Raw genomic sequence first — 15,691 nt, 5'->3', positions numbered from 1 at the left:
TGTCACTTGCCCAGGATGTACGGGACAAGAGCTTCAGAAAATGCATTGTCTTCATGCACTTCGCCTTCAGATATTTCAAGTGGGGGATAAATGTTAATTTAGTGTCTAATATTAGGCCCAAAAATTTATGTTCATGGCTCACTGGGAGCTGTTGTCGATGAAGGTAAATAGCGGGTTCAGGAAATATACCTCTCTTTTTCGAGAAGAGAACACACGTGCTTTTTTGCGGGTTTATTTAAACCCATTCTCGTCAGCCCACATTGACAATTTGTTTAGCCCAAGCTGTACATGTCACTCACAGATGGAAAGACTGCATGATTTAAAACCTATTTGTACGTCATCTACATATACAGAATAAAACATTGTACGTGGTATGATAGTGTAAAGTGAGTTCAGTTTTATAACGAATACAGTGCAGCTAAGCACGCCACCTTGTGGTACACCTGTTTCCTGTGTAAATAGACGAGATAGCACATTACCAACTCTGACGTGGAACGTGCGGTTAGACAGGTAACGTTGGAGGACATTCAGCAAATTACCTCGGACTCCCATTTCGGCCAGGTCACGGAGAATTCCGAACCGCCACGTGGTGTCGTAAGCCTTCTCCATGTCAATAAATACTGACAAAAAGAACTACTTATGCACAAAAGCATCGCGAATATTCGTCTCGATGCGGACAAGGTGATCAGTTGTGGATCTAGCTTTCCTGAAGCCACACTGTAGGGGATCTAATAGTTTGTTATTTTCAAGAAAATGAAGGAGACCATTTTTTCAAAGAGTTTACATAGGCAAATTCTCAACGCTATAGGCCTATAGCTGTTGGCTGAAGTTGGGTCCCTGCCGTCTTTTATTATTGGAATAATTAGTGCTTCCTTCCAGGCGGATGGAATGTAGCCAGCAGAGAACACAGAGTTGAAGAGTGACAGTAGTGTTTTGTGGGTTTCAGGGTGTAGGTGTTTGATCATTATATACAATATTCTGTCACTTTCTGGAGCGGATTTGTTACAGCCATTGAGCGCAGCCTGAAATTCCGCCATGCTAAATGGGCGGTTGTAAGGTTGGTTGCTATTTCCTTTCCGACCCAGAGGCAGTCGTTCCGCTTGCTGCCGGTATCTCAGAAATGTGTCTGAATAGTGGGATAAGCTAGCAATCTTTCAAAATGTACCCCTAGAGAGTCGGCTTGGTCAATGAGTGTGTCTCCTTGTGTATTTACCAATGGTAGAGGATGAGTTTCGCGGCCTTTTATTTTGTTTACCCCGTTCCAGGCTTTTCTTTCGCCTGTATAAGAATTAATACTAGAGATGTATTTTTGCCAGCTTTCCCTTTTGGCAAGGCGGCGCGTTCTTCTACCTTCTGATTTTATTTTCTTGAAGCTGATCAAGTTCTCGGTAGTTGTGCAGTCGCGCAGGTGACTCCAAGCCTTATTTTGATTTTTGCGGGCTTCCTACACTGCTCATTCCACCAAGGAATACACCGTTTAGAGGGTGATCTATTCGTTTGAGGGATACATATTGATGCAGCATCAGTTATAAATGCCGTCAAATATGATACTCTATCATCGATTGAGAGAGTACAGATGTCATCCCAGGTCAAATGTGTCAGCTCTCTGTATCGTTTCCAGTCAGCACAGTCGACCTTTCAATGTGGCAGATGTGGGGGACACTTATCGCCTTTTGTTAATTTTAAGACAATTGGGAAATGGTCAATCCCATATGGATTTCTGATCACGTCCCACTCCAGGTATGCAACTAGTGTATTCGATGTTATACTTAAGTCAATGGATGAGAACGTTTTGTTCGCCACGCTGTAGAATGTGGGTTCTTTTTTGTTTAGTAAGCAAGCATTGGAGGATAAAAGGAACTTTTCTAATAAGCGCCCTCTCGTATCACAACGAGAATCTCCCCAGAGGGTGTTATGTGCGTTTAAATCACCTACTACACTCTAAAAACTAAGGGAGTGCCGGGCACTCTCTTTGAGGGAGTAGCTGCTTGTCCCATATTTCACTCTCTTTTCGAGAGTAGATCGACCCTCTTTGAGAGAGAGTAGGTCAACTCCTCCTGACAGAGTTTTGTTACTCCACCGCAAGGGATTGCTAGTACTCTTCTGCAGAGTGATAATACTCTTCCCACAGGGAGTGCTAGTACTCTTCCGCAGAGTACTAATACTCTCCCCGCAGGGTTAATAGTACACCGCCAGACCGAGTACTTCTACTCCCCCAAACAGAGTGCTTGTACTCCTTCAGAACAGAGTGCTAGTACTCTTCCCAATACCCTCTTAGCCAAGTCCTGGTCACGCATGCAGGCAGGAAATCAGATCAAATTAGGGCCGCTGATATACACTGTTCCCTAGGCGGCTCCTCAGAGACACTGGCCCGATTCCAAGAGGCCTTCAGAATAGGCGTGAGCAAAGTTATGCAGGATTTTAAAGACATTTTTTCCTGGCTATTTGCTGCCTACCGTGAGGCGTGACTGCTCTGAAGCGGCCTATGCGTATGCGTCACGAACGCCACTGAGGAGAAAAAAAAGCGAATTAACACTTAATCTGCAAATATCTTCGCAAATTTCACAATCAGGAGTCACACAATCTAATTAGAATACAATTGTTCAAGGGAATCACATACTTATCAAGAATCACAAAGCTCTATACATCATGTGAATTCGAACCCGCGTACACTCGCATTTGTACAATTCAAAACACACATCATAACCAATACACCACAGCGCCGCCACGCCCAGTCGTGTTCTTTTAGAGGTTATATATATACCAAACGTATTTGATGAATCGGCTGTGGTGGGTGGGGTTTCTCTGCAGTGTGCTGTGCTGTTGTGTACTGGAATACGTGTGCGTTTGCATCATTTCCATTCCTTGCTACGACTAACGAAGGAAGACAACGTAGACGACAACGTGAGAACTATTCACGGCTTGTCGTCACCGCAGGAAAATAACAAATGTGCCGTTCAGCTCATGATCGAGTGCTTCTCCAGTCCATGTTCACCAAAATACGCGGATACAAAGCATTGCGCCAACCATCCACGTATGTGAATTTAATTCGCGCGTATACTGGTGAGCAACTGCGACGCCAGTACCAGGCATTTCGACGTGCCTCACGCTGCCGTGTAGGCGTTCTTTTCAAGTGCATTAGTTTAAAGTTTGGTTCAGTCCGCTGTGAGCTGTTTTCCTGCATTAGCAGCGGATCGTTAGCGTTTTGAAGCGCATGCATTCCAGCATTTTGAGACTGCTTATGCCGATAGCCGCGTCAAATGCATTGGCACGCATGTTTAAATGACTAATGTGTCCACTTGTTACGCGTGCACTGCTCGTATCCTGTGGCAGTGCTCGTTCTAAAAGCTTCGAAGACCATCTACACTCATGCGTGTGTTCAATTTATATATGCACAGGATGGACTTGCCGGCTAGTTGGTTGAGCATTTTAGAAGAAACAGCGCAACACAAGGACGACGCAAAAACATGCCACACCACGAAGCGCTGGTGTGGTTGATGCTTTTTTTCGTCCTTGTGTTTGCGCTGTTTCTTCTTCCACGATACACGCACACCACAGGTACGCGAAAGTTTAGGAGCATAAGTGGTTAACTCTGTTTTCCCCGTTTTCTCTCAGTGTCAATGGCACAGTGCGTTGCCCGGAATTGTGCACGCTTACCCCCATATGCAGAAATGCATCATAACTTGAAGCCCATGCTTGACTTGATGTAAACGACGCAAGTCGTGAACGCACCAAAAGAAAGGCAGTGAGCGTCTTGGGGGACGTTCGCACCAGGCGTCGTTTATATCACGTCAATCATGAGCTTTGTATTAGGATACATTTCTGAATACGGGGGCTAGACATCTTCTTCCAGAAAATGTCGAAGAAACGCCCGCCAAAACCAGGCACATTCGTAAACTTAACTAGGCAATACGAAGCTCCATAGAAAAAAAGAAGAGTGGTATTAAAAGCTTTCAGTATTTTTCTTTACTCCAAAATAGTTGCGCTCTCGTGGCTTCACTGTACAGAGATAGTGCAGCGTTAGCTAGAAAGCATGAATTTCCTAACTCCATGCCAAAATAAGCTTGTAAAATTATTTAGGTGCTAGAATCCAGGGTTTGTAGCGATCCTTGAAAATCCTTTATTTCTAAAATGCCATTTTCAAGGCATTGAAAACCCTTGAATTTTTAGAAGTACTGGAAAGTCCTTAAACTTGTACACTTGGCTAGACTTAGCAGACATTGCCAAGCGCTTTTTTTCCCTTCTGTGACACTCTTTCGCATGTCACAGAAAATTGTTTCTGGAGGTTATAGAAGGAAAGCGACATCCTTAAAGTTGAAATTACAAAGGAGCTGCAGATACCAGCTTTGTGCACATGGAACCGGCGACAAATGTGCTTGGAGGAGCAGAAGCAGGAAGCTCAACAGTTGAGGCATTCGAAGAGAAGCTGTGAAGAGTAAATTGAGAGCGACAGACACAATAAAAAGAAATTAGAAATGACTATTGCTTATTTGATGGTGAAAAAAGCTGAGGCAACAGATGACATCACATACACTGTCAAACCAAACAGTATTCAAAAACTGCAAATGTTGCAGGTCCAAGTAGTTAATTGTGCTATTGCAGAAAAACTTTGAGCGCTTTCTTGAAATGCTTCCTTGTGTGCGTTTAGTGTTGGGCGGTGAAAGGCAAATTAGCAGTCTTTCAAATGTTTGAAATCACTGAAATGCGATTTGTTTTGTTTTCTTTTGTTTGCATTAAAGTTAACGGTGTTCTTGAACAAGTTATTGCCTGTCCAAACTACTACACACATTGCACGAGGTCCTTGAAGTTACTGTGTCGGGGCCTCGAAAGTCCTTGAAAACCATTGAATTTTTTTCTTCAATATTGCTACGAACCCAGTAGAACAACTGTCATGGAGTAAAAACCTTGGCTGAACAGGGGCTTATACGCAGAGCACAGGAAGTCTAGAAATGCAGTAGTAGGCATGGAGGGCCCTGAAAAAAATGTACCACATCCGCTCGTCTGCCTTATGTTTGTGCACCGACTGTCACATTTTTAATAGAAGTGCACTTTCTGTTCTACTCCAATAAACGCAACATTACGAACTCCAGTGTGGGGCAGTCCTTCAGCCAGTGCAGAACTTTTTATGTACATCCGAGTCAGCTCTGTCATTTTTCCAGCATTGTAGTACAAGATTTGTTAAACTGGTTTAGCAGAATATGAGCAGTATACTCTTAAATTAGCTGTTTATTTGTATGCACAAGTTCAGGTCTTCAGTTTGGTTGCATGACAAATTGCCATACCTCAATAGATACAAGAAACAATTTTATTACAGTTTAATAAAATCCAAACAGTAATAATCACAACAATATAATGACATACATTTCTTTTGGTACGTATACAGCCCATGTCTTGGCAGTGTATAAATTCAACTATACACCGCAAGTACTGTGTCCTGACCACTATTATTCACATGTGTAAAACCATCACAGCAATTCAACAAATATCACAGTAATTAGTGACATACACTTTGTAACTGCTTTACATGAGCATAATGTATACAAATGGTCCCTGTGACTAGTGCCACCCGAGTACTATTACTCACAGGTGTAAAACCAACAAAGCAGTTCTTTAAAAAATATCACAGCGCTTAGTGACGTACATGCTGCAACTCCCTTGTAGAAACTTAATACAAACACGTGAGGACACAGTAAGCTAGCAGTGGGCATACATGGGAATACCACCGCCTCAATACTAATTCACAAGTGTAAAACCAACCAAGCAGTTCTTTAAAGAATATCATAATGCTTAGTGACATACATTTTCTAACTAGCTTATATAAGCTTTATACAAACATGAGAACATACACAAAGCTAGCGGTGCACCCGCATAGAAGTGCGGCCATCTGAACATGATTATTTGCAAGTGTAAGCTCAACAGAACAGTTCGTTATAGTGACGCACATTTTGTAACTGCCTTATACAAGCTTAGTGCAAGCACAAGAATGCAGAAAAATATAAATTAAAAACTTGCTCTATGCATACACAAACAGATCAACACAAATGGTAAACACCGCTTTGAAGACAAATGTGACTGTGGCAAAGCGCAGTGCTGTGCCGGTTGAAATTGCCACCCACAAAAGTATTGAGCAATGCTTAAACCACAGGCAATAAAGTGCTGAAAGACTGCGTCTCTAACGTAACTATTTTAATTCAAATTTCTTGAATATAGGGCTCGCTTGCAGATAAGGCATCTGATCCAACTGACCTGATTTTACACCTGCTACATGCATACAATGCACTCAGATATAACTGGTAATAATAATTATAAAAGGCATTTAAAAACTTGATAGTATGATGAAGATGCATGACTAGAAAAGTTCTGTCCCCCTCGTACTTGTTAAAAAGGTGTAAGTACGACACATGTTCTTTTTTTCCTCAATTTTTGCATTAATGGACAGCCGGGAACCTCGAACCGACACAAAAAAAAAGATACTGCTATGTTAATAGTGCTATGAATAATTTTTTGTGAAAGCTTTTTTACAGACAAGTTGCAGTCTCGTTTCTGGAGGTTGAGCTGTATCTTGCAAAATAACTTGAAAAGTGGTCACATGGGAGCATGACACTATATCATAATGTTAGTTTCAGTTGACTCTCTTGCCCTACAAGTCGCTGCTCACTGTGGCCAGTGATGCAACAGCAGTGTGTGTGTGATTTTCATCACACTTCTGTCCTATGCCATTCTTACCAGAGTTGGCGGCACATAGATGCCCAAATTTCGATAGTGTTGCTTTCTCATGTGGTTGCTTTTGATTTGCTCAATATCAGTTGGCACTTCAGCTGCATCAAACTTCTTTTTTACGTCTTCAACAACAACATCAACAACAATCTTATGACACCTGTGTTGTCCTTCTAGTTGCCTACAAAGACCAGTCAATCTAGCAACAACACTGACAGTCTCTACTATCTTGTAATGGGGGAGAGGTGTGTCCCACCATGTGTTCCACATTGTTGTCACTATGTGGGCTGGCTGGGGAGGCAACAACTGTAATATGTTTGCTTTCGCATATATTAAAGTGATGCTTGTACTGTGTTATAACACCTAACTTAGTCTTGCACTTGCTGCACAATAACACTGGCTCACAGTCGTGGTGAAAAGCTTTTGTATGTTGAGCAAATGAGTTGTATCCACTACAAAAAAAGTCAGTGATAGCACACATGTTGCTCTACCAGGCCTGGTGTGGTTCCTTCTGACACTGCTGCTGATGCTGACGCGCTGCTGCTTGCCTCGTACACTGTTGCAGCTGCAGTAGACATGGCAGTCTCTATCTATTGCTGCCGTGTCATCTGTCATGGTAACTTCCAAGTGGTATTGGGCTCACTTCTGCAACAGAGATGTTGTTTGCCCCTTGAGGGCTCTCATGATCAGGGCCAATAATTTCGTAGGCATTGTCTCCTGCATCGAAGAACCAATAAGAACAGCATGAATTAATAAACATAGCTCTAAAAAGCACGGACACCAAGACTTAACCACAAGCTTTGCACATAAGTGACCGGGCTTAATGAATAATACTTGCAGGAGGAGTTACACAATTGTTTGTGTATATTACAGTAAAGCCTCATCAGAAGATATTCAAGAGGCACAGGAAACATGTCTCTCGAAACCAAAAATTTTGAGACACTGAGGAGCCAGACTAGATCACTTTATTATGCATCATCACTAAAGTATGTTTTGATATATCTGAAGGAATAAATGCTCAGGGTGGCTTAAAGGGCCCTAAACCACTTCTCGACATTTTTTGAACATTTCAAGTAAACACGCGTATCGAAATCAGAATGCCGTCACGATCGACGAAGCCAAATGCCAGAGTGCGTAGCACTGCCGGAGCACCACAATATGAAGAAAATGACCCCGTGCGCCTCTCTGGACCTATCCTACACCCCCCAGTTTGTCCTGACGTCACCAGGCTGTCTCTGATGATGTCACCAGTTTCCGGTGCTGTCGATTGGTCGAACGAAAGTGTACGACTGCCGGCAAGGCCTGCAAGCAAATACACACACTCCTTCTTCCTCGTCGCGTTGCGCGCGATGCCATTGTGGGCAGCCAATGGGGGCAAAGAACAGAAACGCCAACAGAAGGGTCTCCCTATGAGGCTCTTCAACATGAGTCACCATACAGTTCCGTTGTATTAGCGCCACCCCTCGCAGGACGACGGGCCAGCGCGGCAGCAGCAGAGCTCGTTGGTGTTGGCCTGTCCCGTAACATTTGGAGGTGTACTAGGCAAGGAAAAGACGATACTGTCCATATGGCGTGTACCAGATGAAAGAGTAAAATGAGTGGGGACTACTTTTCGATAATCAAACACACGTAGCTCCACTATTACTGCACCGTTTCGAAAAATTCTCGTGGCTACCTGTTCATTGCCTTATTGTGTAGAACTGCAACACCACAACTAAATTTCAACCTCGGTGGTTTAGGGGCCCTTTAAAGAAGACATTCACAGCTTTTTAGTGACTGTAGATTGTGTTAGCTTCCTTCCCAACTTCTGGAATTTAAACACTTCACTTTGCAAGCCTTGTTGCTCGCAGTACCTTTGAGGTGCTCTTAGACGCTCGTCAGCTTCAACTGCCGACACTTTCTGCCCTGCACTGTCCTCGTTGCCCTCCTTTTCTGGTTCATGCTAAAAGAGACATGCGCGATTGACTTGTGTAAGGATTGCGTGATCTTTACGCCCTTCGGAGCACACAAGGTGCACAAAGTGAATGTGTCTGGGTTATGTCCCTTCGAAGTAGTGAATACTTAAAAAGTCATCCTTAGTAACAAAGGTGTCTCTTGTAAACAGTATTGTTAACGTGGCGAAAATCGGAAAACTAACCAAACCATTTTCAGATGTCTCTTACAACCAAGTGCATCTTGTAATGAGATTCTACTGTACTGAATATTTTTCAACTATGGATCATCTGCATGTACATATAGTCACAAAGACATGTTGTGTGGAATGGCGAATCGGGAAACAGTTCGTACTTTTACTTTTTGTCCCTAACATAAGCAGCTGATAACAATATGATAAAAAAGCAGGCAATGAGGCTAGAATGGAACATAATCCCTCAGCTCTAAACAGTTTTTTGGGCCCACATCATTCCCTCATATGACATAAGGAAACAACTTGATTGCAGTAATGGCTGCATGTGATCTGAGTTGATTGAAACAAACTATACGTAAGGTTGTCCTGTGTGTAATTTTATCAGAGTGCTTTTTAGATGTCCTGCTGGTGATCCTGGCTGCGCGATGCTTCTCATGCTTTTTGGCACGATTCCTTTTTTTCCACTCCACTTTTTTTTCAGATTTTCTCCCCTTTCCCTTCCCCCTTGTGTAAAATAGCACACTTGAAGTATCAAATCTGTTGAACTAACGTGTGTATCAAACCTGTTAACATGTGTGCTTCTCTGTGGTCTGTGTTGCATTTTTGCGCTGCACAATTCAATTCAAGATGAAAGATGGAATGTCCCTGCCTTTAGTTTAATTGTGTGTGTGTGTGTCTCTCTCATGTTTTGAAATATATGTACATTCAGGAGTGCCTGCATGCCCTTCTCTCCTGCTCCAGTGACGAAAAGGAGAGCCTGTTTATGTACCATAGTAAAAAATTCAAAGGTTTTCGCTGTGCCCATTACATCCTTTATCATATCGATCTGTCACAATACAGAGTAGCAGTGGTCCATAATACTAGCCCATCCCAACATAATTATAAATTAACACATACCGACATGCTGCGAAACAGCTGTTGCAAAGCCGCTGGTGAAGGCAATTTCCGCAGCACTGCAGTGGTACAGCCGAGTTCCACCTGTATAGTGACAAATCCATATGCGTGTTAGCAACTCAGTAGTTGCTGATGGTTTCATAAGCTTTACACTACACAATAAAGTAATCTAGACAACTTTGTTGGAACAAATGCACATAATTAGGACACCACTTAAACACTAACACGATTAATTGCCCCCAATCTCTCACTCACTAAGGGATAATACTACTGAAACATCGGTGCTTTGAGGAAAACAGCTATAACAGCGGTTAGTTTTCTTGATCATTTTATGTGGTAGCTTTGATTTAAATGTCATGCAGTACTATAAAATACAAAGTGCCGCATTTCTAGCAGCAGAAGGCGTCGTCAGGCTCATGGTACAACAGATTTTTGCACTGTTTGTCAGTGAGCCGACACATACAAAGAAAACAGAATTCACACATACATATACAGTGTCAAGTGCACTTCTGAAAACGCAGCCACCAGTTCCAATGTTGCTGAAAGGAAAGGTTATATAAAGTGCGAGACTGCATGGAACTGCCACTTATGACTGTAAATGTATGGTCTGCTGATTGCAGAGGTAGTCACATGCTATTTCTAGTCTCTTTTAGAAGCATTACTAAAGGATGAATTAAAATCGATTCATAAGTCACGAATTTCACGCATCCACAGTTTGGTTAAATAACTTGTGAGAAAAAGACATGTTTACCTGGAATAGCAACAAAAACTTTCCTTCGAATTAATGAAATAACTTTGCAGCGTCATAATGTATTGTTTCTCGCAACTACTTGCCGGCAGTGGCGAGTTACAGTGTTTATATCCGACTCATTGGGCGACAATACTGCCAAACACAAATGCTTCACGAACACGAGAACAAGTCCCTCGCAGAGAATAGCAACCATATATGCCTCTGTGAGACATGATCGCACCTTTGTGGTCAAAATGTACATTAGAACGACATCACCATCTCATTAAAAAAAGAAGCCTCCGTACAAGGCAGCCACCAACTGCATAATGTGAAATTGCAACTGATGTCCACTTACTGGTGGCCTGTGTTTGAGTCACTTTTGGCAGTTGACTGGGTGCTGAGAAATGCACGTCCTGGGTTGTCCCTGCAAAACATACAGGGTTATGTCAAATGTTGAAAATATATATATGCCGGCATTTCATCAGTCGCAAAACAAACGAGTAAACTAATAAACAACTGTAATGTAAACAGAGTACACATCATAAGATAGGCTGTCAACTGTTAATGCATTACGCAAAAAACCTAATGCATAGGAAAGACTATATGTATACACACGAAGCTGACACACAATTTAATTCGCTCTAGGTTTTTCCGTGCAGTATATTCAAATTATTATGTCTCGTGGTTAGAGCGAAATTAGTGTAAATTACGAACTAAATTATCTACCCTGGAAACTTTTCTTCAATATGCACCTGTGCGCGCTTCGAACGAGTAGCGTTGTAAAATTTACGTACATGGCATTTAACATAGTTGCTGAACATGGATTTCCTTTGCCCTGTGTCGTGTACAGTGAGCTACATATATCTGCCCCCCCCCCCTTTTTTGTACTAGCCATACTGCGTGCCACTGCACCTATACGCACGTCAATAAACCTCATGACACAGAAATAAAAAAAGCGCCAATCACCCATGCCTGCATGTTGTAGTGGGCCTAACCTAACCAAGCATGGGCTGTTGCTTTTTATAGTAAACACAGGCACCGTGCTCATTGCAAGTATGTACCATGTCGCTAAGCAAATATGCAATTTCATTGTACCACTATTTTTTTATCACATGGATATATCTGTTGAGAGGCAAGACAAAAAGCAGTCACTTCTCAGAACTAATCAGCTTTCTTAAAACACATTTTTAACTTTTCAATGACACTTGCTGCTATGTGTTTGTCTCCAGAGAGCATACTTGATTTGACTTTCCAATCAGACATTACATAAATATACCATGTTAAGATGACTGCCTGGAGCACGTGAGAATTTTCATCTTCGTGTAACATACTGTATCTTGATTTTGTTGACATTTGGTCAAATGGTACACCCAATATACCCACATACTAGTTTTCTTGTCCAAATAACATGCCAATGTATTTAGATTTTTTGGCATTGGCTCCTCTGCACTACGTGAAGTCGCGCTGCACTGGCTCTTTCACATCCTCGTGTCCTTGCAGCTGCCTTCTTGCGTTATATAAAGCGGGTGCCTGAAAAATATCGTATGCAAAAGTCAACACAAGGGCATGGTGCAAAACAACATCAAGACAGTCAAGGCCATGGCAATAAAAATGTCTTAGCTCTTAGTCTTCCTAGTGAAATGCATGCAAAACATCCAAATGACTGCAACAGTCAACTGCTAAACTAACTTCAATTTTTAGATTTAAGCAAAAAAACAAATAAACCACAGTTCATCCTTGTTTTTCATGAATGTTAGAATACTCCTGCTAATGAATAGAATATTGGTCATTTTCAGACGTCATAGGTCTGTCATGAGTCTGGTGTATCGCAAACACCACTTGTGACACATCCTAAGCACGTGCCCAGTGTGCCCCCCCCCCCCCCCGCACCATCCCTGGTTGTGCCACTGCTGAAGCCATAATTTGAGGATTATAGCTGCAAACATGATGCTCAGTAGGGATGAAAATATTGTCCTTCAGCTCAATGGATATATGGATGTGCCTATAAAAAAGGGCAACAAGGCTTGTTATGGCAAGCTTACCCACATTTCAGTACTAACAAGTTCACTGCGGCCTGCATCTAAGCTTACTAAAAGGCATGAACTTATTTTCATGCATGAGGTGCGCAGTGGAGTTCATTTTTGACAGACCCGACTACTGCTGCAGTTTGAAATCTAGCATTTTAGATTCTTGTAGGCATGTAAAAGTTGCAGTTAAACCGCAGTTATTAGTTTATTACACCAACCTATTGTTCTGTGTACGACAGACTGGTAACACGGAATTAAAGCAACATTTTGATATTTTATTTCTCTACTAAATATATTCAAGCGATAAACACATCTTGATCTGCCATGCTATAGCAAAATGCACACATTACGCTTGTAACCCCCAGAGGAAGGCTGATTTAGCTGTTCATATGACATAACTCTGACACGCCAACTCATATTAGCAAATGCACAGGCATGTCCAAAACAATAAGCGTATGCAAAGCGCCCCTGCAATTGTAATTCCACACAGCAGCCGTTATATTCGATGCCGATGCGTAACTAGCTGCTCGACAATTCACCGAGTTCGTAGACATAAGCATCCTTTCAGTTTCGCACCGTGCACGAAAACCGCAACAGGAGACAAAACCAGACCTATAATCACACCATTTCAACATGAGCAAAAACAGTTCAGTCTTAAGGATAAACACTGTGAGAGCGATTTAGTGCGCGACGGCGACGAGCGACGGCTTCGAGCGACAAAACGGGCCGTCGCTTGAACAGATGGCTCGGTTCTGGAAATCTAGAAATCGTCGCTCGTCGCCCAGAAGTGCTATGAGCGACTAGCCAATAGCGCGAAGCCGGAACTGGATGTACATACATCGCTCAAATACTACCGATTGTTGCGCGGAACGAGCAAATGATTCAATTTTTATACGTGCAAGGATAAGAACGTACTGCAAGACCTCCGGAAATATGTTATGCTACTTTTTATAGTAAAATACATCAACGTAAATTACTAAAGCACGCGTCACGCGTGACTGCAGCCCTCATGCCGGCAACACCGGGGAGGCGTCGCTCAAAATCGTCGCTCGCACGGAGTACGACTTGTAGGCGACGAGCGAACGCGACAGCCATCTCCGTCGCGTCGCTTGTAGCTGCCGCGCGCAAGATCGCTTATATGGGGTTTATACTTTTTTCAGCATAAAACATGGATTCCTCATGCGTTTTCAGTAAGTTCAAGATAACGCGCCCAACTGACCTCTTGCAGCATGCAGCTGAATGCCTGCGGCAAAGTTTCTAACTAGCACTGGTGCTGCACGTAACTTCAGTGGTCGCAGATTCCCCCTGCGCGAGACACCGTCAAGCGCGCGGTTTATTTATAAAAAAAAAGCATGCTGCCAGCAAAATGACGCCTTCTGTTATGTGATTCCTTAGTTCAACAGCGTTCCGTACACAGTAGACTGCCAAACTGAATAAATTCAAACACACAAAACGCACGCTAATCACGCTCCGCATAGGCTCGGAATCACGGGCTGGTGAACTAACCATTTTAAGCGTCCTCTCGCCTGGTGTCTTATTGAACATACCATAGTTCTGGCAGCGTTTGCGATTTTTAAAGCTCTTACGGACAACGGCAAAGTGATAAAATCACATGCGGTTATCGCGACGACTGGCTTTTTCGATTGACATCGAGAGACAGCGCGTACGCCTAGTCCTTTGTCAATCGCGTCGGCTAAGCGCAGCGACGACTTCCTGGCGATAGCATGACATATACGGAGAATGTGCACCTAAGTTAGAATTCACTTACCGTGGAGGATTTGTTGTTATATCCAAGGCATGACGAACGACTGTCGTGTTTTCGTGGCGACGCGAGATGGCAGACACACGATCTGCCTCGGCTGGCCTTTGCTCGCTCGGCTAGCCTTTGCTCTCCGGTGCTGTGTTGTTCCGCGATCTTGAGCGCCCGCGCGCGCGGTGGAGCCACTCCGAGTGAAAAAGTAGAGCGCTCGCTACGCGTTCCTTTGAACTGCGGCGGCCTGTTCTCTTAGAAGCAAAACGATGTGTTCTTTGCTCAGCGTGCATGAATGATACATTGCCATGTTCGGGGCCAGCCACCTACAGTTGAAGCAGAAGATTACGCTACGTTTTGTTTTCTATTGCCGCAAGAGTCTCTCTTTTCTATTGTCGCAAGAGTCTTTTCACTCTCTCTCTCTGAAGGGGAGAGTGAAAAGCACATTTCACTCTCTCCTTGGTGACAGAGTGAACAATGCATTTCACTCTCCTCGACATTTTGCGAGAGTAAAACGACGCTTTGAAGAGTGAACCGGCAGCTTCACTCCTGCGATACCCTTCCTAGTTTTTAGAGTGTACAATGTAAGGTTCGGGGAGTTCTGCGATAAAACTCTGGAATTCTGTTGTGGAAAGTTGATGGCATGGAGGGATGTACAGAGAGCTAACTGTTACTAACTTATCAAATAGCACGGCTCTGATTTCCACTGCCTCAAGGGGTGTTTGCAGATGTAAATGTTGGCAGGCGATTCCCTTATCAACTATAACAGCAACACCGCCTGACGAGCCGAGAGCGTCACTGCGATCTTTGCGGTAAATGGCATATTGTTTCAGAAAGTTAGTATGTGAAGGTTTGAGGTGTGTCTCTTGCACACAAAGCACCCTTGGGTTAAACTTCCGAGGCAGCTCCTTAATATTGCTACGGAACAGTGTTTACAATGACAAATTTAGAGGCGGGCTGTGAGAAGACGACGACGACGACTAGAAGCTAGCGCGGGCTGTTGCCTCATGGCCAAGCGCGGCGTATTTTCTTGTAAATATACTTGTACATAGCTTATCGTCTGCATCTTCCTACGTAACATATCTGGTGGAGGTGGACGTTCCCTGTACCTCGTCACGGAGCTTCGCAGTGAACGGTACGTCGAGCCTTCCTTCATGGCTCCCGGCGACGACAACCCGACTCCGCCGGCTCCGACACCTGCGGCCACCTCGACGACCTACATCACTCTTCCCGCTCCCCGTGATCCTGGCGTATTCTCGGGCAAAGATGGGGAAGACTTCGATGACTGGATCAGCCTGTATGAACACGTCAGCCGCAATAACCGGTGGGACCCTACTATTATGCTCGCCAACGTAGTCTTTTACCTCGGTGGCACACCTAGAGTTTGGTATCGCACGTATGAAGATGAGCTCACCAGTTGGGATTCACTTAAGACACAGCTTCGAGAC

General features: G+C 43.5%; 1 long non-coding RNA gene across 1 annotated transcript; it reads right to left on the bottom strand.

Moving 5' to 3' along the window:
• Positions 1-5,559: 5,559 nt before the first annotated feature.
• Positions 5,560-14,348, bottom strand: LOC129387111 (uncharacterized). Its single transcript, XR_008614413.2, has 4 exons — positions 14,262-14,348; positions 10,822-11,996; positions 9,740-9,820; positions 5,560-7,434 (listed from the first exon to the last, which is right to left on the bottom strand). It is a non-coding gene; the product is annotated as an uncharacterized lncRNA (long non-coding RNA).
• Positions 14,349-15,691: the final 1,343 nt, after the last annotated feature.

This window comes from Dermacentor andersoni, chromosome 2 (assembly GCF_023375885.2).
Source record: "Dermacentor andersoni chromosome 2, qqDerAnde1_hic_scaffold, whole genome shotgun sequence".
Lineage (NCBI taxonomy): Eukaryota > Metazoa > Arthropoda > Arachnida > Ixodida > Ixodidae > Dermacentor > Dermacentor andersoni.
Note: the sequence above shows the minus strand (reverse complement) of the source record. Positions and strands in the feature narration are given on the sequence as shown.